The sequence below is a fragment of the Schistocerca cancellata genome, chromosome 4, assembly GCF_023864275.1.
Source record: "Schistocerca cancellata isolate TAMUIC-IGC-003103 chromosome 4, iqSchCanc2.1, whole genome shotgun sequence".
Lineage (NCBI taxonomy): Eukaryota > Metazoa > Arthropoda > Insecta > Orthoptera > Acrididae > Schistocerca > Schistocerca cancellata.
This window is the reverse complement of record NC_064629.1, coordinates 753,387,603-753,409,707: the sequence shown is the minus strand read 5'-3', so window position 1 is coordinate 753,409,707 and position 22,105 is coordinate 753,387,603. Positions and strand designations below refer to the sequence as shown.

Genomic DNA, 22,105 nt, shown 5'->3' with positions numbered 1-22,105 from the left:
CACTTAGAAGATGCAACAAGTCCACTAAAGAGACAGCTTACACTACACTCGTTCGTTCTCTGTTAGAATATTGCTGCGCTGTTTGGGATCCTTACCAGGTGGGATTGACGGAGGACATCGAAAGGGTACAAAAAAGGGCAGCTCGTTTTGTATTATCACGTAATAGGGGAGAGAGTGTGGTAGATATGATACGCGAGTTGGGATGGAAGTCATTAAAGCAAAGACGTTTTTCGTCGCGGCGAGATACACTCCTGGAAATGGAAAAAAGAACACATTGACACCGGTGTGTCAGACCCACCATACTTGCTCCGGACACTGCGAGAGGGCTGTACAAGCAATGATCACACGCACGGCACAGCGGACACACCAGGAACCGCGGTGTTGGCCGTCGAATGGCGCTAGCTGCGCAGCATTTGTGCACCGCCGCCGTCTGTGTCAGCCAGTTTGCCGTGGCATACGGAGCTCCATCGCAGTCTTTAACACTGGTAGCATGCCGCGACAGCGTGGACGTGAACCGTATGTGCAGTTGACGGACTTTGAGCGAGGGCGTATAGTGGGCATGCGGGAGGCCGGGTGGACGTACCGCCGAATTGCTCAACACGTGGGGCGTGACGTCTCCACAGTACATCGACGTTGTCGCCAGTGGTCGGCGGAAGGTGCACGTGCCCGTCGACCTGGGACCGGACCGCAGCGACGCACGGATGCACGCCAAGACCGTAGGATCCTACGCAGTGCCGTAGGGGACCGCACCGCCACTTCCCAGCAAATTAGGGACACTGTTGCGCCTGGGGAATCGGCGAGGACCATTCGCAACCGTCTCCATGAAGCTGGGCTACGGTCCCGCACACCGTTAGGCCGTCTTCCGCTCACGCCCCAACATCGTGCAGCCCGCCTCCAGTGGTGTCGCGACAGGCGTGAATGGAGGGACGAATGGAGACGTGTCGTCTTCAGCGATGAGAGTCGCTTCTGCCTTGGTGCCAATGATGGTCGTATGCGTGTTTGGCGCCGTGCAGGTGAGCGCCACAATCAGGACTGCATACGACCGAGGCACACAGGGCCAACACCCGGCATCATGGTGTGGGGAGCGATCTCCTACACTGGCCGTACACCACTGGTGATCGTCGAGGGGACACTGAATAGTGCACGGTACATCCAAACCGTCATCGAACCCATCGTTCTACCATTCCTAGACCGGCAAGGGAACTTGCTGTTCCAACAGGACAATGCACGTCCACATGTATCCCGTGCCACCCAACGTGCTCTAGAAGGTGTAAGTCAACTACCCTGGCCAGCAAGATCTCCGGATCTGTCCCCCATTGAGCATGTTTGGGACTGGATGAAGCGTCGTCTCACGCGGTCTGCACGTCCAGCACGAACGCTGGTCCAACTGAGGCGCCAGGTGGAAATGGCATGGCAAGCCGTTCCACAGGACTACATCCAGCATCTCTACGATCGTCTCCATGGGAGAATAGCAGCCTGCATTGCTGCGAAAGGTGGATATACACTGTACTAGTGCCGACATTGTGCATGCTCTGTTGCCTGTGTCTATGTGCCTGTGGTTCTGTCAGTGTGATCATGTGATGTATCTGACCCCAGGAATGTGTCAATAAAGTTTCCCCTTCCTGGGACAATGAATTCACGGTGTTCTTATTTCAATTTCCAGGAGTGTATATTTACGAAATTTCAGTCACCAACTTTCTCTTCCGAATGCGAAAATATTTTGTTGAGCCCAACCTACATAGGTAGGAATGATCATCAAAATAAAATAAGAGAAATCAGAGCTCGAACAGAAAGGTTTAGGTGTTCGTTTTTCCCGCGCGTTGTTCGGGAGTGGAATGGTAGAGATAGTACGATTGTGGTTCGATGAACCCTCTGCCAAGCACTTAAATGTGAATTGCAGAGTAATCATGTAGATGTAGATACGAACTTGAATACGTAACATAATAAGCCGTCAATTGAAAAGGACCGGAGAAACGATCACAAAGTAAGACGCCTCTGCGTTCTGATTGCTGGACTGAAGAGTCCAGTTAACTATGTAACGGTATACATTGGATAACTCTTAAATCACAAGAATTTGATTAAAGAATACACAAAATAGTTCTGAGACAGTACCTTCTCAAAGTAAAAACTAACAAAAAAATACTGAACTGCTGGTATAGGTAAGCGAGACGTTTACTAGAAGCAGGCTAAATGACGTCGGTCTACAGGCTCGGGTATTCGAATTGCGAAATGGTGCACAGCTGGCGGTTGCTAATATATTCTGGACAGCCAGAATGCAACAACTGTCAAATCAAAATATTAGGCATGTACAAGCCAACAGAAATAGTTATCTAGTAATAGTTTGACTGAACAGCTGTTTCATTCTGGTTGTTCAGTGTACACGTGTGACCGCCAGCTCGCGGATGGAGTCTGCATGTTTCCTTCCTAGGCGTTGTCTTCGAGTAACCGACTACTATGCCACAGCCCGTCGATATCAGTGGGTCTCTCAGTCTAGTCTCTTCTTGTGAGGCGGAATGTCACCGGAAAGGAAAATCGATATTCTGGTAGTTCTTTGTGAGGTTGCATGACGGCAGCACAATTTGAATGAAGGTCCGTTCAAGTAATGACAAACAGCCGGGTTTTCCGATCTGCGTAGATGTAAATGCGTCCTCGACTGAGAGCAGTTTCACAGCAGAGGCTGAGAATACAGCGACAGCGTTATCGTGCAACCCTACAGACAACGTGTTCGCATTATCGGTACTGGTAGAAGCCAGTTTCGCAATTTACTATTTCGATCTAAATTTTCTGAGGCCAGTAATTAAACACGTATAGCATAACCGACCCTACAATCTACATGGACGTTTCTTACCGAAAAGCCTCGATGAATTCGCATTAGTGACGTGGCTAACCTGCTGTAGTTACCTATTTTTTACCTCAGTAGTATTTTACAGGACAGTTTTCACAACGTAACACGCCTCGGCGCGCCCTCCACAGACAGACTGGGAGCTTAACGTGTAACGTGTCACCTGTCGGTGTGAACCTACGACCAGTGAAGATGCAGACGGGAGACTGCGTGTTCTCCGCAGCTGATCGACGTGACTTATGCCCTGTGACCGCGTGGTCGCCGTTTCACAATGCTATCAGCTGCTTCTGCCAGCTGGCGCCATTCCCGCCAAGTTACGACTGTTTCCTCACCACCCATGCGCAGCTTTAAGCTAGCTCTGTACACCACACTGTCACATTCCAGTCGTAATCGCTCCACATCAGCAAGCTGGCGATGCATGTTAATCATCTGGTCACACAAGTTGACTGATTCGTCAAACCTTCCCTTGTTATTTGCAATATTCTGTGTAGATTTAGATTTTGCTTATATTAGAGAAACTGTTAACTGAAAAATGCTGAAGTCTCTTTTTTATTTTCAAGAAAAATCTGCATCGAGAGGCCAATTTTTTCTGCAATCTTAATGGAGTTCAGATAAATAGGAGCCAACGCCTGAAGTAGTCAAGTTTTGTTGGAGTATTGTACGTTAGATCATAAATAAAGATTGTTTATGTTGTTTGAAATCAAAATAAGAACGACTTCTGATTTTACCCCAGCTAACTCAAGCAAAGAGAAAATAAAAAACAGCAGACGGAAAAAATATTCTTACGTGAAAGAAATAAAAGAGTATAAGAAAAATGATTTGTAGTGAAGAAAAAGTGAACTTTTATTCGTGATCAGTTAACAGCTAAATATTACACAGATAAGCTAGTACTCGGAGATTAAAATTAACTATGATAAAAAATCGTTATAAAAACAAAGCATTCCAAAGATATTATAGGTCTATTAAGAATGGCAACAGTACGTTGCTAATTTGATATTGAGAGCCTTAAGACAAGATGGAGTGACTATTTAGCTTATGTTGAAGTCATCAATATTTGGGAAGTAAAAGGAAAGTAAAATACGTAACAGAAAGCAAAAGGAAGGAAAAGAAAGAAAAATCTTAAACAAAGAAATAGTTTATTAACATAAACCAACGATGATATTAACGACTATTTCGCTGTAGAATCTCTGTTCGGCTGAGCTTCTAAGTAACTTCGTATACGATCAACACAGACTGGGAGATATTATTTTACTCGAATAAAAAATGTCCGAATCTTGCGGGAAATAGGTAACATAGTAATTTATTTGTCTGACGAAGATATTGCATGTCAGGACGCGGTGAGAATATAATTGTGAGTTATTTTTCTTAATCCAGTCAACCATATCATCGTTCTCCGTGTCTGGGAGGCACCGTAATATTAAGGCGGTACAGTTTAAAAACGTACTTTAAGAAGTACCAAGGACTTATCCCTTTCTGCGTTTAATTTTGCTGTTAAGTGACAAAAATGGTTCAAATGGCTCTGAGCACTATGGGACTTAGCATCTTAAGTCATCAGTCCCCTAGAACTTAGAACTACTTAAACCTAACTAACCTAACGACATCACACACATCCATGCCCGAGGCAGGATTCGAACCTGCGACCGTAGCAGTCCCGCGGTTCCGGACTGCAGCGCCTAGAACCGCACGGCCACCCCGGTCGGCTGTTAAGTGACACAAAAAGAGATTCTACACTACTGGCCATTAAAATTGCTACACCAAGAAGAAATGCAGATGATAAACGGGTATTCATTGGATAAATATATTATACTAGAACTGACATGTGATAACATTTTCACGCAATTTGGGTGCATGGATCCTGAGAAATCAGTACCCAGAACAACCACCTCTGGCCGTAATAACGGCCTTGATACGCCTGGGCATTGAGTCAAACCGAGCTTGGATGACGTGTACAGGTACAGCTGCCCATGCAGCTTCAACACGATACCACAGTTCATCAAGAGTAGTGACTGGCGTATTGTGACGAGCCAGTTGCTCGGCCACCATTGACCAGACGTTTTCAATTGGTGAGAGATCTGGAGAATGTGCTGGCCAGGGCAGCAGTCTAACATTTTCTGCAACCAGAAAGGCCCCTACAGGATCTGCAACACGCGGTCGTACATTATCCTGCTGAAATGTAGGGTTTCGACGGGATCGAATGAAGGGTAGAGCCACGGGTCGTAACACATCTGAAATGTAACGTCCACCGTTCAAAGTGCCGTCAATGCGAACAGGAGGTGCCCGAGACGTGTAACCAGTGGCACCCCATACCATCACGCCGGGTCATACGCCAATATGGCGATGACGAATACACGCTTCCAATGTGCGTGCACCGCGATGTCGACAAACACGGATGCGACCATCATGATGCTGTAAACAGAACCTGGATTTATCCAAAAAATGGCGTTTTGCCATTCATGCACCCAGGTACGTCGTTGAGTACACCATCGCAGGTGCTCCTGTCTGTGATGCAGCGTCAAGGGTAACCGCAGCCATGGTCTCAGAGCTGATAGTCCATGCTGCTGCAAACGTCGTCGAACTGTTCCTGCAGATGGTGGTTGTCTTGCAAACGTCCCCATCTGTTGACTCAAGGATCGAGACGTGGCTGCACGATCTGTTACAGCCATGCGGATAAGATGCCTGTCATCTCGACTGCTAGTGATACGAGGCCGTTGGGATCCAACACGGCGTTCCGTATTAGCCTGCTGAATCCACCGACTCCATACTCTGCTAACAGTCATTGGATCTCGACCAACGCAAGCAGTAATGTCGCGATACGATAAACAGCAATCGCGATAGGCTACAATCCGACCTCTATCAATGTTGGAAACGTGATGGTACGCATTTCTCCTCCTTACACGAGGCATCACAACAACGTTTCACCAGGCAACGCCGGTCAACTGCTGTTTGTGTATGAGAAATCGGTTTGAAACTTTCCACATGTCAGCACGTTGTAGGTGTCGCCACCGGCGCCAATCTTGTGTGAATGCTCTGAAAAGCTAATCATTTGCACATCACAGCATCTTCTTCCTGTCTGTTAAATTTCGCGTCTGTAGCAATTTTAATGGCCAGTAGTGTTGATTTCCAATTAAAACAAACATACATTTGTTTCAAATACTGTAACATAAACTGGAGTAATGTGAGGCGAGGAATGTTTCACATCAGGGATGAGTAACATGAGGCCCACCCACAATTCGCATTAATTACATGCATCATACGATGAGGCATGGAGGCGCTCTGCCTCTGGAAATATGTCTCATCCTCCGTGAGACTCTCCCACGCATCCAGCACTAGCTCTGGGTGCCGGTGTCGGCCTTTGTAAGTAGATGTGACGCTTCGTTTTATACCACAAATTTTCAGTGCGATTCAAGTCCGGCACACTAACAAGCCAGTCGATCAGGTCGACGTTAGCCTGTTATTGCTGAACGATAAGAGGTCCTGCTGGGACTCGGTCACTTCATTGGGACAGCGCAGTGAAACCATCATACTGGATGAGTGGCACGACGCTGTTTCTCGTGGCGTGCATGTGCTGAGACATCCTGGCAGTAAATAACTGTGTCATATACCCGTCTCTAGCACAGTGTGTTATCATGATCGGCATATCTTGCCTATATTCGTGTAACGCTTGCAACACACAATATAAAAAAATTTATGGTATAGATGGGACGCGAACCTTAATTAGTTCCAGGGCAATCCATATCTTCAAACGCAGCCACGCGGCTAGCACGTAACTATACAGCTCTGCTCTTACTTGCACATTCGAGGGTGGAACATCTCGGCACTTCAAACAGATAGAAAAAATTATAGTGTGTTCATAAAACAATATGCGATACTCATAAGCAATCAAAGAAAATCAAAAGGTTTATAAATAAAATCGTTACAATATGAAGGGAACGAAGAGACTGCTGAAAGTGTGTTACACGTGGTGCTACCGCCGTTGCCAGTGTGAGTTGCTTTCCCACTGGTGCCCGCTGTAAACAAGCAAAGGTACCCGTGCTTATCAACACATGCAAACCGTTTTGTTTTGTCGAGTGCACACGGTCTGCAGAAAGTGGGCGGTACAGCCCTTTGGACGTGAACTAAAAAGTTTGGAAACATTTCCAACTAGAAATATGTCAGTAAAAACAGAATAATTATGTCTTGTGTTCTGTGAAACTGTGTTAGATTGTAGTCAGATGAGAGACACACCATACTGACGTCTTTTAACAAATCTCACACGAATTATCTTCAATCACAGCAGTTTCCCCAGCTCATCTGAACAGAATTTGTGTTGCGAACAGTCCTCCAAGTGACTGTATATGTTGGAGATATGAATCATTCATATGAGAAGATTGTAGGAAAGAGATACTCCGACAGTTGAAGAAATCGGGAGTATAATTTCTTGGTGATATGCTGAACCCTTATTCGAAAACTATGTACTTAGCTGGCCAAGTGTCAATTTACGAATCTCAGGATCCGGACTTCAGTCCTCGGTCGGACTTAGGATTATTTTCTGCCACTTGTCGCTTTTTAACACCTGGCAATATTTCAGTAATGTGAAAAATGGCATGTTCCACAGTGGTAAGGAGTCCGCATTTAAGCATGTGTCATCCTGTGACTATCTGGGTAAGTCATTTAAAAATCTGGCGCAATGCAAGGCACACCACACCCAAAAGGAAGGAAAATGGAGGAACAGGAATTAACGTCGGGTCGATAACGAGGCCATTAGAGATGGAGAATGACTTCGAATCGGGGGGAGGATAAGAAATGAAATCGCTATGTCCTTTCAAAAGAAATGTTCTCGCATTCGCTTTAGGCGATAGAGGGAGATCACGGAAAACCTATACCTGGATGGCCAGACGGGATTGAACTGCCCATCTCCAATTGGCTCGTGGCCAGAAAAGCACTGTGGTGTTTAAATCAAACTTCGAAATGAAAATAGTTTTATGTTTCACTTGTGTACACATATACATCAGATTATTCAAATAGACCATAGTGTCTGAACGTAGCCGGTTGCTGTTTTTGTACTCTCAATACGCCGCTCAATTTAGTAAAACGTAATCAGAAATTGCAAATGTTTACAGTTACAATGCGAGCTGTGGAGATAGTTTTTTTAGTATTTCTATGTGCGTTGTATATTTTCTGCCTATATTCTACTTTTAAATTTTGCAAATTTGTGGTAAGGTCTTGTGGGACCAAACATCTGAGGTCATCGGTCCCTAAGCTTACACACTACTAAATCTAACTAACGTACACTAGCGACAACACACACACACACACACCCATGCCCGAGGGAGGACTCGAACCTCCGGCGGGGAAAACCGCGCGAACCGTTACAAGGTGCCCCAGACCACGCGGCTCTACTTTTAAATCGTATATTGATTTTGTTTAATGATATGTTGTGTAGGTAGGATGACTGTGTACTAAATACAAAAAAGTACATTTGCTCGTAGGAATTTATTCGAATTTTTTTTCGATTTCTGTATCACTACCATGAACACGCATAATGAACGAGTTATTTACTAGTACTTAGCTTCTAGCATAATCCCAAGTGATTCTACAGTTAATTGTTATTTTATCGATAGGTTCAACACGCAGAGGTTACACGCTGTTTTCCATGTGGAACACTGCACTAACTTACCACTGCTAGATGGGTGCCACTGGCACTTAACATTTGCACAGTCCTTACCACACTGAACTCCGTTTACAAAGGCGCTACGTTTCGACCGCCAAATATGTTGTGATTGTAAAGTTCCAGGAGTACTTAGTGTAACCATGTAGAAATCACGTCTTGGCTGTCACGAAAAGTAGCAATTTTTCGCTGTAACGGTTCCCGAGTCGCTAACAAAGGGTTAGGATGGGAAGAAATTACTTAAAAAGTTATGTAAAGCTATGCAACTGCTATTACTAATGAAATCAATTAATTATCTGTCCGTCTCATCTTAAACACGTCTTCAGTTGCTATTGTGAAAGTTTCGAGCAAGAGAAGTAGTTACAATATTTTGAAGAACTGAAAGTGGTTGGCTGCACGCAGCTACATGTTCGCTATCTAGAAATAATATTCAGGGACGGATGCTGCCTAAGCACTCTGTTTCCACTCGTGAGCAATTCACGCAGTCGAGAGAACTAAGGTAGTAACGAACAAAGTAAAACAGCAAGGAGAATTCCCAGAAGGTTGTGAGTGTCAGTAGACTTACGTAGTATGAGAGAGAACTCCCGACCATTAGCCCGCTCAGGTGTACGCCAAGGTCTGCACTGCGGCCAATTTGCGATAGCCCCTCTACCTTCTCCAGCACGCGGCCTTGCTGATAACTCGTCAACCAATTTACTTCTGCCAATGAACAAGAGTCCGTTCGCGTTTAACATCGACACGCCAATTTGGCCGAACATCTAGATCCCACCGTGACCGTTACATATGGCGATACATGCCACGCGCTACGAATGTCCTCACCAGACTTTCGCCGACACGCTGTTAGTTCCAAAATTTTACAGTTCATTATGGATCAGTGAGGTCCTCGCTCCTCGTTCGCTCTGTCGGTCCCAAAGATTAGTTTTCTGGAGACTAAATGTTGCAGGGTGTCGATTAATGTAGCAAGAGGCTAATACTACACGACATAACAATGTACGAGGTGGCGGCAATGCACATCCCCGCTAGATACTCGCAGATATAGGTTTTCGGTAGTATCCAGAAATCACTTGCACCAAATGCTGGGATGGCTCCCTTGAAAAGAACACGGCCGGTTTTCTTAGACATCATTTGACAGTTCCTGACAGCTCCGTCTCTCATGATCTCCTCGTCGATGGAACGTTAAATCCTAACACTCCTCCCTTACTTTACGTAGGAAACTCTGGGCTAGTAGAGACGTATCCAGTTGAAAGTTTGCCTAACTGTACCTACCTGTAGTTGTGCATGTGTAATCTGGTAACAGTATAGTGATTTAAGAAGCGTAAAGTGAAGAAGCAGGAGAGACATTTAGCAGGAATTTATGTCCAGCGCCTTAATCCCAACGTCAGCCTGTTTCTAGTTGAGGGTCTTTGTGCTTTTCCCATTGGGAGGTTTAGATGAAATGAACACGTGTTAAGAGCTGTAATGCTTTTGTTAACATTTAGGTGATGGAAATCGCAGTACCCGGCCGCTGTGGCCGAGCGCTTCAGTCTGGAACCGCGCTGCTGCTACGGTCGCGGGTTCGAATCTTGCCTCGGGCGTGGATGTGTGTGATGTCCTTAGGTTAGTTAGGTTTAAGTAGTTCTAAGTTCTAGGGAGCTGATGACCTCACAAGTTATATCCTATAGTGCTTACAAGGGAACCTCCCCGTCGCACCCCCCTCAGATTTAGTTTTTAAGTTAGCACAGTGGATAGGCCTTGAAAAACTGAACACAGATCAATCGAGAAAACAGGAAGAAGTTGTGTGGAACTATGAAAAAAATAAGCAAAATATACAAACAGTAATCCATGCGCAAGATAGGCAACATCAAGGATAGTGTGAGCACAGGAGCGCCGTGGTCCCGTGGTTAGCGTGAGCAGCTGCGGAACGAGAGGTCCTTGATTCAAAGTCTTCCCTCGAGAGAAATGTTTAATTTTTTATTTTCAGACAATTATTATCTGCCCGTCCGTCCGTCCGTCCGTCCGTCCGATGGGAGGTAACTGCGCCGTAGTATGAGGACGCTACACCTAAACAAACATCGAAAGGTAGAAGAATCTTTTTACCCATTCGCCAAGTGTACAAGTTAGGTGGGTCGACAACATATTCCTGTCATGTGACGCACATGCCGTCACCAATGTCGTATAGAATATATCAGACGTATTTTCCTGTGAAGGAATCGGTTGACCTATGACCTTGCGATCAAATGTTTTCGGTTCCCATTGGAGAGGCACGTCCTTTCGTCTACTAATCACACGGTTTTGCGGTGCGGTCGCAAAGCACAGACACTAATCTTATTACAGTGAACAGAGAAGTCAATGAACGAACGGACAGATCATAACTTTGCTAAATTAAAGAAAGTAAACTTTTCACTCGAGGGAAGACTTGAACCAAGGACCTCTCGTTCCGCAGCTGCTCACGCTAACCACGGGACCACGGCGCTCCTGAGCTCACACTATACTTCATGTTGCCTATCTTGCGCATGTACTACTCAGTTTGTATATTTTGCTTATTTTTTTCATAGTTCCACATAACTTCTTCCTGTTTTCTCAATTGATCTGTGTTCAGTTTTTCAACGCCTATCCACTGCGCCAATTATAACTAAATCTGACGGGGGGTGCGATGGGGAGGTTCTTTTGTTAGAGCCATTTGAACTATTTGAAATCGCAGGAAGATCAAAGATGAATATTTGCATTTACATATCATTTATCAGTAATGGCACACTAGTTAACTGCAGACACGAATTTTGAGCGAGTGGCGTTCATATTTTCCTCTGGGCACTCGAACTTAGATTTCCCGAAGGAAGGCGGGTTGGGATTTGACGCCCTTTTCAGGATGAGATTGCTAGACATCGATCACAAGTTTGCATTGAAGAAGATGAGGATGAAAAACAGGGATGGTTTCTTCAAAAATCTCAAGGTCGATTTCCTTCCACGTCCTACTAAAACTGCGATATTCTCAATCTCTAATGACAGCAACGTCGGCGAAATGCTGCACGCTAATGACAGTTTTTACAAGGGAACATCAAAAAGTAAGTTACATCTTATTGTGGCAGGCCAATTAACTTTTATTGTAGGCTGCATTCCATAGTGGCACAGACACATTACACTATTTTTCAACACGGCCCCCAAGTGTCCGTATACAACGGTCGGAACGTTCTACCCAGCGTTCAATTCCTCGACGATAGAAATCCGCTGCTTGGTCACGGAGCTAATCGAGAAACACTGTGTGACCATCGGAAAATCTACGATTTGCTGCGAATCAGTTCCTCGACTCAGTGGACATTGTTGCCTGTGGCCTTCCTTCCTAATCAGCAGCGCCCACGTCTGTGCGGCTAGGGTCAAATTCCTGGCACCATTTCACTACGTCCTGACGCGGCAGCGCCTTTGGACCATATACCGCCAGAATCCCAGGGTGTATCTGTGTACAATTTATACGTTTTGCCCACAAGAATCGTACTCCTCCGCGTAAATCAACTTTCGAGTACGTTTCCAGTTGGCGCGCTATTTCATTCCCACACTGTGCTGCATCTGTCATCCGGACCACAGCAGAAATGTGCCGGTAGGAAGTCCCTAAGCTGTATTTCCTTCTGTCATTGCGGTACTCCTGCTCCGCAATGGTCTTAGCGTGGGGACAACACGGGTAACATACTTTTTGTAGTCGGCATGGGACAGCTGCAGTGATTGTACCCGAAAATTTCCCATGCATGTACGCATCGAAGAAATTGGGCACGGCCGGCCGCTGTGGCCGAGCGGTTCTATGCGCTTCAGTCTGGAACCGTGCGACCGCTACGGTCGCAGGTTCGAATCCTGCCTCGGGCATGGGTGTGTGTGATGTCCTTAGGTTAGTTAGGTTTAAGTAGTTCTAAGTTCTAGGGGACTTATGACCACAGCAGTTGAGTCCCATGGTGTTCAGAGCCATTTGAACCAAATTGGGCACGGAAGAGCAGTCAGCCACACAGGTAGCTGGCACAGTACTAAGAAGCAGGGTTCATTCCTAGGATCAGCATTGTTTCAAACAAACGGACCATCGGAATTAACGTTTGACATAATTTCCAATAATCAATACGTGATAATACTAAAACTGTCAAAAATGGTTCAAATGGCTCTGAGCACTATTGGACTTAGCTTCTGAGGTCATCAGTCCCCTAGAACTTAGAACTACTTAAACCTAACTAACCTAAGAACATTACACACACCCATGCCCGAGGCAGGATTCGAACCTGCGACCGTAGCGGTCGCGCGGTTGCAGACTGTAGAGCCTAGAACCGCTCGGCCACTCTGGCCGGCCTAGAACTGTCCTCTAAAGCCAACGGACTGTTCACATTCCTATCACCATCAAATGAGAAAGAAGTGTTGCATCTACAACGAGTTTGGTGTTGTGGGAGTATCAACGGTAACAGAAAATTGAAAAAAAGATGATTAAGAGACTTCATTGCGAGGCTCTTGTTGCAACTATTTACATAACACTCAACTGTTACAGTGTTTGGAAACTCATGGTAAATGTCAGAAGAGACTCTACAGTGGATTTTGGTATATAAATACTTTACAAACACTCACAGAAAATGCGGAACGCTTTATTTACTTCCGACGCAAGGGTTACATATATAGGCAATAAAATGGTCGACGTGTACATTACGTACAAATGAAAACATCGAAATTCTCAAGACCGTCCCCACAAACCCAGTATATGTGGCAGCTGATCAAAGCTGTCTCTAGGGTGAAACTCGTCGAAACAAAGCTGTACAAAACTTCATCCTACAGTAGAAACTTTTGGGATGTAAAACCTCAATACACGTTGTCGTAGAGAAGTTATAAGCAATGCTCCACCCGACAGCTGATGCGGTTGTTAGCGCGACGAAGGATGAGAGTAAGACGTTACAGGATGGGGAAACAGAAGGTTATTGACTGGAAGTTTCCCTTCCCGTCATATAGGCACGAATTCAGCCGAAGAAAGATTCGACCGTATTTCCGTACCGCTACGATCAACAGATTTCAAAGAAATAATGATTAGAACAGTTAAATAACTTACGTTTACCTTGACAAAAGGTTGTTTCCGCTTCCTATGACAATCGAGGTGAAGTGGAAATTTGTCGGTGTGGCTTCCTGCAGAGGTCAACACAACAGCAAACGACCGATTTGATGAGAGTGCTGGTAGGAAAAGGCGAGAGAGGATGTAGGGTGTCGGCTGGCTTGAGCGCCGGCCGTCGGGCGAGCGGCTCACCCTATTGGCTCCGCAGCTGTGACGACATCTCTCCACTGCCCCCACCACGCTCGGCTCTGCTCTGCTTTACGCTCGGCCAGGTAAAGCCAAGGCAAATTCTGTGGCGCAAGCCTGTTACCCGTCTGATTGCAGGTTTTACTCGCTGCGGCAGTTCGCCCTGGCCGTTTACCCCTGGGGAAGATCCTCGCAACTCATCTCATTTTGACAGCAGACTGAGTGGATTGGGTCCGTCTTGGAGGGGCTGGAACGAAAAAAATCTCTGCTTCTGTCCAGGATTGAAACCGGAACCTCAAGGATCGGAATGTAGTGCTCTAAACGCTAGACCACCTTCGCCACGGTATACAGCCGCCTAAGGTTTTCAAATCAGCCTGGACTGTCCCAAAGTGCTTCAACTACGGCGTCGTACCTCTACGGTAACTCGTTTGGTGCGTACCCGGGTTCCAAATGTTCAAATGTGGGTGAAAGCTTATGGGACTTAACTGCTAAGGTCATCAGTCCCTAAGCTTACACACTACTTAACCTAAATTATCCTAAGGACAAACACACACACCCATGCCCGAGGGAGGACTCGAACCTCCGCCGGGACCAGCCGCACAGTCCATGACTGCAGCGCCTTAAATGGTTCAAATGGCTCTGAGCACTATGGGATTTAACTTCTGAGGTCATCAGTCCCCTAGAACTTAGAACTACTTAAACCTAACTAACGTCAGAACATCACAAACATCCATGCCCGAGGCAGGATTCGAACCTGCGACCGTAGCGGTCGCACGGTTCCAGACTGTAGCGCCTGGAACCGCTCGGCCACTCGGCCGGCTGCAGCGCCTAAGACCGCTCGGCTAATCCCGCGCGGCGCCCGGGTTTATTTCCCAGTTAACTATCACGGATTTTGATGGGCTAAGTTTACAGTGTGTTAGAGAAGGTAATGCGGAAGTAAAACAAGTGATAACGTCTCGTCGACATCGACGACAATTCAAACGGAGGAGTTGCTCAGATGGACAGACATGGGGGACGGAAATCGGCTGTGACATCGTTTCACAAACTACAGTGAAGCGAAGTAGTTTAAAGTTTAGCATCCTGTCGATGACGAGGTCATAAAAGACAGACGACAAGCTCATAGAGGAAGGATGGGGAGGGATATCGGCAGTTCCCTTTTCAGGGCAACAGTCCGAGTATTTGCCTTAAGTGATTAAGGAAACGCACGGTATTCTAATCCTGTTTCTGTAATTCTTTTTAAATCGCCGTCGATTGCAGTATCTTAACAATACAACCACTCGCAGAAAAATTACGGTATTCGCCTAAATCGATTTAGAAAACCAACAGAAAACGTAAACCTGGTTAAGAGCTCGAGTGTTTTAAATTCGTTCCTCGCGTACAGTGTCCAGCATCTCAATCCCCACGCTAGCTTGTTTTCTTATTGAGCGTCTTTGCTCATTTTCCATTTTAAGGTTTAGATGAAACGAACCAATAATGAGAGTTGTAGTGCTTTTGTTACTATTTACGCGACGAATATTGTTTATTTATTTATTTATCAGTTTCTTTTTAAAATATGTGTCAACAGGTATGTTTTATCTCGTAAGTGCCGTCACAATGAACCACTATCTATAACACTACGGCGTCACTTTATAAGACATTGTGCACAATTATATTCAGTTCATGTACGTTGTCACTAACTCTTATACTCCACTGGTCAATCGCTAAATACATTACCACCACCATCATCATGATCATGATCGTCATCCTCGATCTGACATCCACTGCTAAGTAAAGATCTTGTGTATACTTCTCTACACATTATCGTATTCAGTGCTTCGCTGCTATACTGCTCTTACCTGTTGCCTACCGTCACTTACTACCAACCCTTCTCGGTATTTTCCGATAAAGCAAAAACCTTTCTGAGTTCATCTACCATCTACTCGCCTGGCTCCATCCATTTACTTGAGATTCATAATTAATTGTTACACTTCACTCTGTTCCCTGATGCATTTACTTGTTTGTCCGGTACTACACACTAATTATAAACTTTCCGTTTCAGGCAAGTAGAAAGCTTCGTTTTGAAAATTATGTATTGTATCAAACATTAAAACGAAAAGCCGGCCGCTGTGGCCGAGCGGTTCTAGGCGCTTCAGTCCGGAACCGCGCTGCTGCTACGGTCGCAGGTTCCTGCCTCGGGAACGGATGTGTGTGTTGTCCTTAGGTTAGTTAGGTTTAAGTAGTTCTAAGTCTAGGGGACTGATGACCTCATATGTTAAGTCCCATAGTGCTTAGAGCCATTTGAACCAATTTAAACCGAAAAGATTCACATAAATGCTTATAGAGGACGGAACACGCAACATGAAAAGATATAGGCGAAGCACGTCCGGCCGTGCGTGACTTCCCAGTCCATTTCAAAGCTTCAGCTACAGTGAGCTATTTATCACGAAGTATCGCAAATATTGAATGATACATTACGTCGACAATTCTAAATACTCCAGCCAGATTCACTGCTGATTTTCTCCTAGTCTATCTTAAGATTTCCCTTTCCGAACTCTCTTCCTCTTTCCTCCTGCTAAATGTCTCTCCCGGTTCATTAATTTACGCTTCTTAAATCAATATATTGCGGCAAGTTGACGAATGTACATATATAGATACTTGCGGTAAGACCAACTTCCTACTCGACACCTGTCTACTAGTCCGCAGTTTCTTATATCGTTCAGGAAAAATATTTTTTGCATTATTTGTTATATTATAGCCAGTATCATATGCAATTTACAGCTGCTGAGAAATGGCAGCACGGTAACACGCTTCTTCTACCTCACGTCCTATTATCTCACTGTGTTCATTCACTCGACAACAGTGTTGCTTGACAATACAATGGCCGCTCCAGCACCTTACCCATGGAAACGCGTCTTGAAGGAATCTCCGATTGACGGAGAATGGTGCTCCTCTATTCGAGGTACACGCACCCACCCTCTTAATCCTCTCCTCCCAAACATTTCCAAGTTGACCCCACGGAGCGTTGGGCAACCGCCTACTGGAAATGGAATACCATTTCAAGTGACAAGGTTCATCTGTGTCGTATGGGTAACAGATGAGTGCTCATACAGAGTAACGCAAGCGCTTTCTCTTATTTTTTTTTTTTAAAAAAAAGGGGTGAAAGCGAGCGAGAAGGTGCCGGTACTTAAGATACGCTACTCAAACGAGCACCTAAGGGCCACGCAGCTTAACATGCCCCATCCTGATGGCCAGTCTGTCGGATGGGGACATTAAGCGCGTAGTGGTATTCAGGACGAGTAGGCTACATACATAGTGGCACCGAGGTACACCCTCTCTCTCCTATCATCATACAACACAAACATAACAACAAACTATACAGCCCCGCGCACATTACAATCGCCTACCGAGCAAGGTGGTGTAGTGGCGATCACACTGGACTCGCATTCGGGAGGGCGACGGTTCAAAACTGCGTCCGACCATCCTAATTTAGGTTTTCTGTGGTTTCCCTAAATCGTTTCAGAAAAATGACGGGATGGTTCCTTTGAAAGGGTACGGCCGACTTCCTTCCCTAATCTGATGGGATCGATGACCTCGCTGTTTGGTCCCCCCCCCCCCCCCCCCCAAATCAACCTAACTACCTAACTACCTATCTACCTACCTACCTACCTACCTACCTACCTATCAACCGTCGCCTAATGTCAAAGGATACACTAAACATAAAACCTTGGTACAGCCTGGAAATGTGTCATTGTGCGCCGAGGAAGAAAGCCCGTTTTGATTAGGCGACTGAAGCTCCCCCTCGGGTTCCCCAGTCGACAATGCCACAGAATTCTCTCTTTCTGTTACTTCACGAGACTCTGCATTGAGGTTTGAAATTTTATCAACGACACTGGCACAAAATCTGATGATCTGGAAATTGACGCCTTCACAATTTCTCCCACTGCTGGCTATATCCTGGCGGTGAAAATTTCTGCAGCCACCAGGCTTCAAACCAGCTCCCTCCGACTCGGGCACCACAGCACATGCGTGTGTGTGTTAGCAACCTGGACTATGGAAACCCCCTCCTCCAACAGAGACAATTTTACAGGCAGACGGGTAACTTCGGCGAGATGCTAAAGTGATTGGTTGGTTTGGGGAAGGAGACCAGACAGCGTGGTCATCGGTCTCATCGAATTAGGGAAGGATGGGGAAGGAAGTCGGCCGTGCCCTTTCATAGGAACCATCCCGGCATTTGCCTGGAGTGATTTAGGGAAATCACGGAAAACCTAAATGAGGATGGCCGGACGCGGGATTGAACCGTCGTCCTTCCTGCTAAAGTGAAGACAACATAAAATAAGCAGTTGTCTTCCTGGTTATAAGTAGGTTCCATCAGCACGCAAATATTACGGAAATGCTTCGTGAACTCAAATGGGGATTCCTGGGGGGGAACATGCTCTTTTTGGGAGCACTATTGTGGAAATTTAGAGAACCGGCGTTGGAGGCCGAATACAGATTGATTCAACTGCCGCCAACATAAACTTCGCGTAAGGAGCACGAAGATTAGGGCTCGTAAGGAGGTATATAAACAGTCGTTTTTCCCTAGCTGTATCTGCGAGTGGAACAGGAAAGTAAGTGAACAGCAATGGTACGTGATAACCTCCGTCATTCACCGTGCGGTGGATTGCGGGGAATGAATGAATGTATGTATGTATATGTGTATGTGTATATGAAGATTAAGATCTCCGTTTCCCCCTCTTTCCACACACCAGTCACTACGGAACTTGCCAAAAGTATTTGCGCGTTAGTTGTGATTTCTTAACTGCCAATGTAATATTCAAGACCAGGTTCACGACACGAGTAGTGGTTTCCGCTGAAGAATGATCGTTAATGATCAGAGATGAACAACGGACAGAGAAAAATATTTCCACCAACTGTGTTTGAGCGACAACAGGACAAGTGGGAGCGTACAATTCTTGCACCTGATTAACAGACAATGTCTCTTCGCAGTACTTTTCCTTTCTGCTTTGATCCGCAACTGCAACAATTTTTTTTAAAGAAGCCTTTTTTCCGGCCTGAGGCTGCGTTTTATTTCAAATAAACACGTCACTTCATTAGCGTTTAGCTAATTTCGCCCCCTGAGCATTATCAAGCAATATCACAATCAAAAATGGTTCAAATGGCTCTGAGCACTATGGGACTTAACATTTATGGTTATCAGTCCCCTAGAACTTAGAACTACTTAGACCAAACTAACCTAAGGACAGCACACAACACCCAGTCATCACGAGGCAGAGAAAATCCCTGACCCCGCCGGGAATCGAACCCGGGAACTCGGGGAATATCACAATCAAATTATGTTATATCCTTCCATTTGTCAACATGTCGCCATTCCCAGAGCAATGTGTAAGGATCAATATGTAATTGAGTACCCATATCCCTGTCGAAGGGCGCAATTTTGTATACCACCAGATGTGAGGTCTTATATCTGTGGAAATATACATTGTGGACAGCAGTTCATATGTAGTATGCAGTTCAAGTGGCGGCTTATTTGGTGCTTTCGGAACGAAAGGGCTAGGTTCATCTTTCATGTGCTCTTGTCATATTCAGCAGTAAAAATGTAACATATTTACCATGAACTCATCATTTGTAGGCATTACACAGGTACATACGACATATAACACTCACAAGCGCTAATATTTGTGTATTAAAGAGAATTATGTAATGATAACCTCCGTAAAAATTTCATTACCGCTGCTTTTGGTGTTTATTTTCTCTGAAACTCACCGCAGCTTGTTTATTCGAAGCATGATAATTCCACTAGCTAATTATGGGAATCATAACCACAGGAAACTGATAACCACACGAATTACAAATACAGAAAGAAACACCGAAATTCACACAGCAGCGTTGCATGCCAACATCACCGCTTAGGCATTACGTACACGTTTTCTGCAGGCTTAAAATGACACCAGGTTAATACGTTACTTCTACTGCTGTCACTCGTCTGCCAGCGCTTTGGCAGCCAAATTACTTCCTTTCACTCTCATGGGTTCCACAATTTCGTTTTGAGGCACGTGTGTTGTTTGCGCCGAGACGTATTCACAGAGGGAAAATCCAAGACTAGCTCGTGTAGCATAAGCAAAGTCTGCGATGGCGAAGAAGAACTGGGAGCTGAATTGAAGTAATGAAGGTTAACACGCGTGTGTCAACATGAGATGTATCAGCTGCAGACACAGAGAAGGCCGATTCTACAGTGGGTGGCGCACGCTAGCGCATTCCCAGATGCCTCTATACGTGCGTTGACTGCGCCTACACACTGCCTATCCTTATAAAGCGCATGGCAGAGAGTAGTTATTACTCTACCACACATTAATACCTTCTACCTTTCCATTCACGGATGGAGCGCTGAAACTTTGAGCGAACTGTTATTACTCCGATTTTTACTTCACGATATTTAAGTAACGATACGGTACGTAAGTATATCCGCAGTTTTCACCCTAGACACTGGTTATAGGAAATTTTTAAGCGGGATTTTCCCGAGATACACACGTCGTCTCTCTTCGACTGTCTACTAATTACGATTTTTCAGAAATTCTGTTTCACTCTACGCCTGCGGCCATTCGTTCCGCTTTCTTCGTATACGCAGCATGTCCCCTGTTAGATCGACCTTACATGCAACCCACACGATTTAATAGTATTCCAGTATTGGTGGGACAAACTTTTTGCGAGCAATCACTTTTCTATACAAACTGCAATTTCCCGGTAGCCTACTAACAAAACGAAGTCTGCCCCCTTACTTTTGTACCGCGTACAGACGTACAGGCAAAATGACACGAATAAAAGGCCGCACAAAGGGATACAGTCAGTCATAATCCACTCGTGAACTGAACAGGAAGAAAAGTTGACACAGTGGCATAAAAAGTAGCCTCTGGCGATCACTTTAGCGACCAGTATATTACAGATGCAGATGTAAAAAGCATTGGGAAGTACGATAGCTTTGGGTGTAGATAGGATACAAAGTTGTGAGAATGAATCTGATACTCTGTGATGGTGTTATTATTTCTATTATTTATTGCTGTATTTATTAAACCTGTTGTCTTGTCTAAAATGAGTTTCAGTGTACACAATGTCATCGATAATTTTAATTACATAAGTTGCTTCATTTTTTTAAACTCATTTGGTGCTAAAACTACTCGAAAGAAAGAAAAAGTATTATTAGTGTTGTGGGTTGGCAGGAGAGCCAACACCGGTTTACTAGAGGAAGCCGAAAGGCACGCGTTTTAGCTCACGCAGGCTGGCGTGAGGTCTGGAACAGGTCAAGGAAATTAGACTTTAGCAAAAAACGGACGTAGCTGGTGGAATACTTAACTTTAATCCATAAATGGTGAACATCGTTCTTGACGGTACATTATTCATAATCTCAATAGTAACTGGTAATGGCGCCTTGCTAGGTCGTAGCAAATGACGTAGCTGAAGGCTATGCTAACTATCGTCTCGGCAAATGAGAGCGTATTTTGTCAGTGAACCATCGCTAGCAAAGTCGGTTGTACAACTGGGGCGAGTGCTAGGAAGTCTCTCTAGACCTGCCGTGTGGCGGCGCTCGGTCTGCAATCACTGACAGTGGCGACACGCGGGTCCGTCGTATACTAACGGACCGCGGCCGATTTAAAGGCTACCACCTAGCAAGTGTGGTGTCTGGCGGTGACACCACAATTAGATTTCAGATTAACTAAACATAATAAGAAAACAAAAACCAATAATAAAACTTGATAATACAAAATGAACTGTCATACGAATAAAAATCGGAGTGTGCAAAGTTCCGAGTTGGAATCTCGGTCGGACATACAGCTTCAAACTGCTAGGAAGTTCCACCGTCTTGTTTGTTGAGCCAGTCATCTCACCTCAGGATTTTTTTTTTTTTGTTTTGTTTTTAAAATCGTCTCAGTTAAATGACGGGATGTTACCTATTAATAGTCCATGACTGAAGCCTTTCCCTGACCTTACCCATTATTAAGATTTGTAAAATGAAGTTAAGTCTTACACGACACGTAAGTGTTGTTGCTGCAGTGGTAATAATCATCATTCTGGAATCCCACATTTCCTTGTTTTGTTTACTTTCAGTACCTCCTGCGTATGTGTTGACACAGTGTCAATAACACTAAACAGAAACAAAACATTCCCAAATTTACGGGGCGCCACGTTCGCAGCCTGTTACGCCTTTCCTATGTTCTGGTTTCTTCCCCTCAACCACATCGAATACTCGATTGTTTTTCGACGCAATTATACATTCTAAGAAAATGTAAGGATTAAAATCTAGGCTTCAGGCCTTCTAGGAGAGGTTTTGCTTACCGAAGGCCGGTTTCCTTTCTTTACTGGTAAGGAAGGCGTGAGAAACGTTTTCTTCCTCTCTCTTTCTCGAATTTAGATAAGG

At 45.1% G+C, this 22,105-nt stretch overlaps 1 protein-coding gene across 2 annotated transcripts in view; it reads right to left on the bottom strand.

The window, feature by feature from the left end:
- LOC126184414 (sulfate transporter-like) overlaps window positions 1-22,105 on the bottom strand; it is a 476,107-nt gene that overhangs the window by 323,441 nt on the left and 130,561 nt on the right. The window contains exon 1 of one of the 2 annotated variants that reach the window (XM_049926802.1): window positions 9,055-9,076. The exons of the other annotated variant lie outside the window; for it this stretch is intronic. The gene's annotated coding sequence lies outside the window, so the exon portion shown is untranslated. Of the gene's footprint in view, window positions 1-9,054; window positions 9,077-22,105 lie in introns of those variants that run through there. 2 annotated transcript variants of the gene reach the window in all.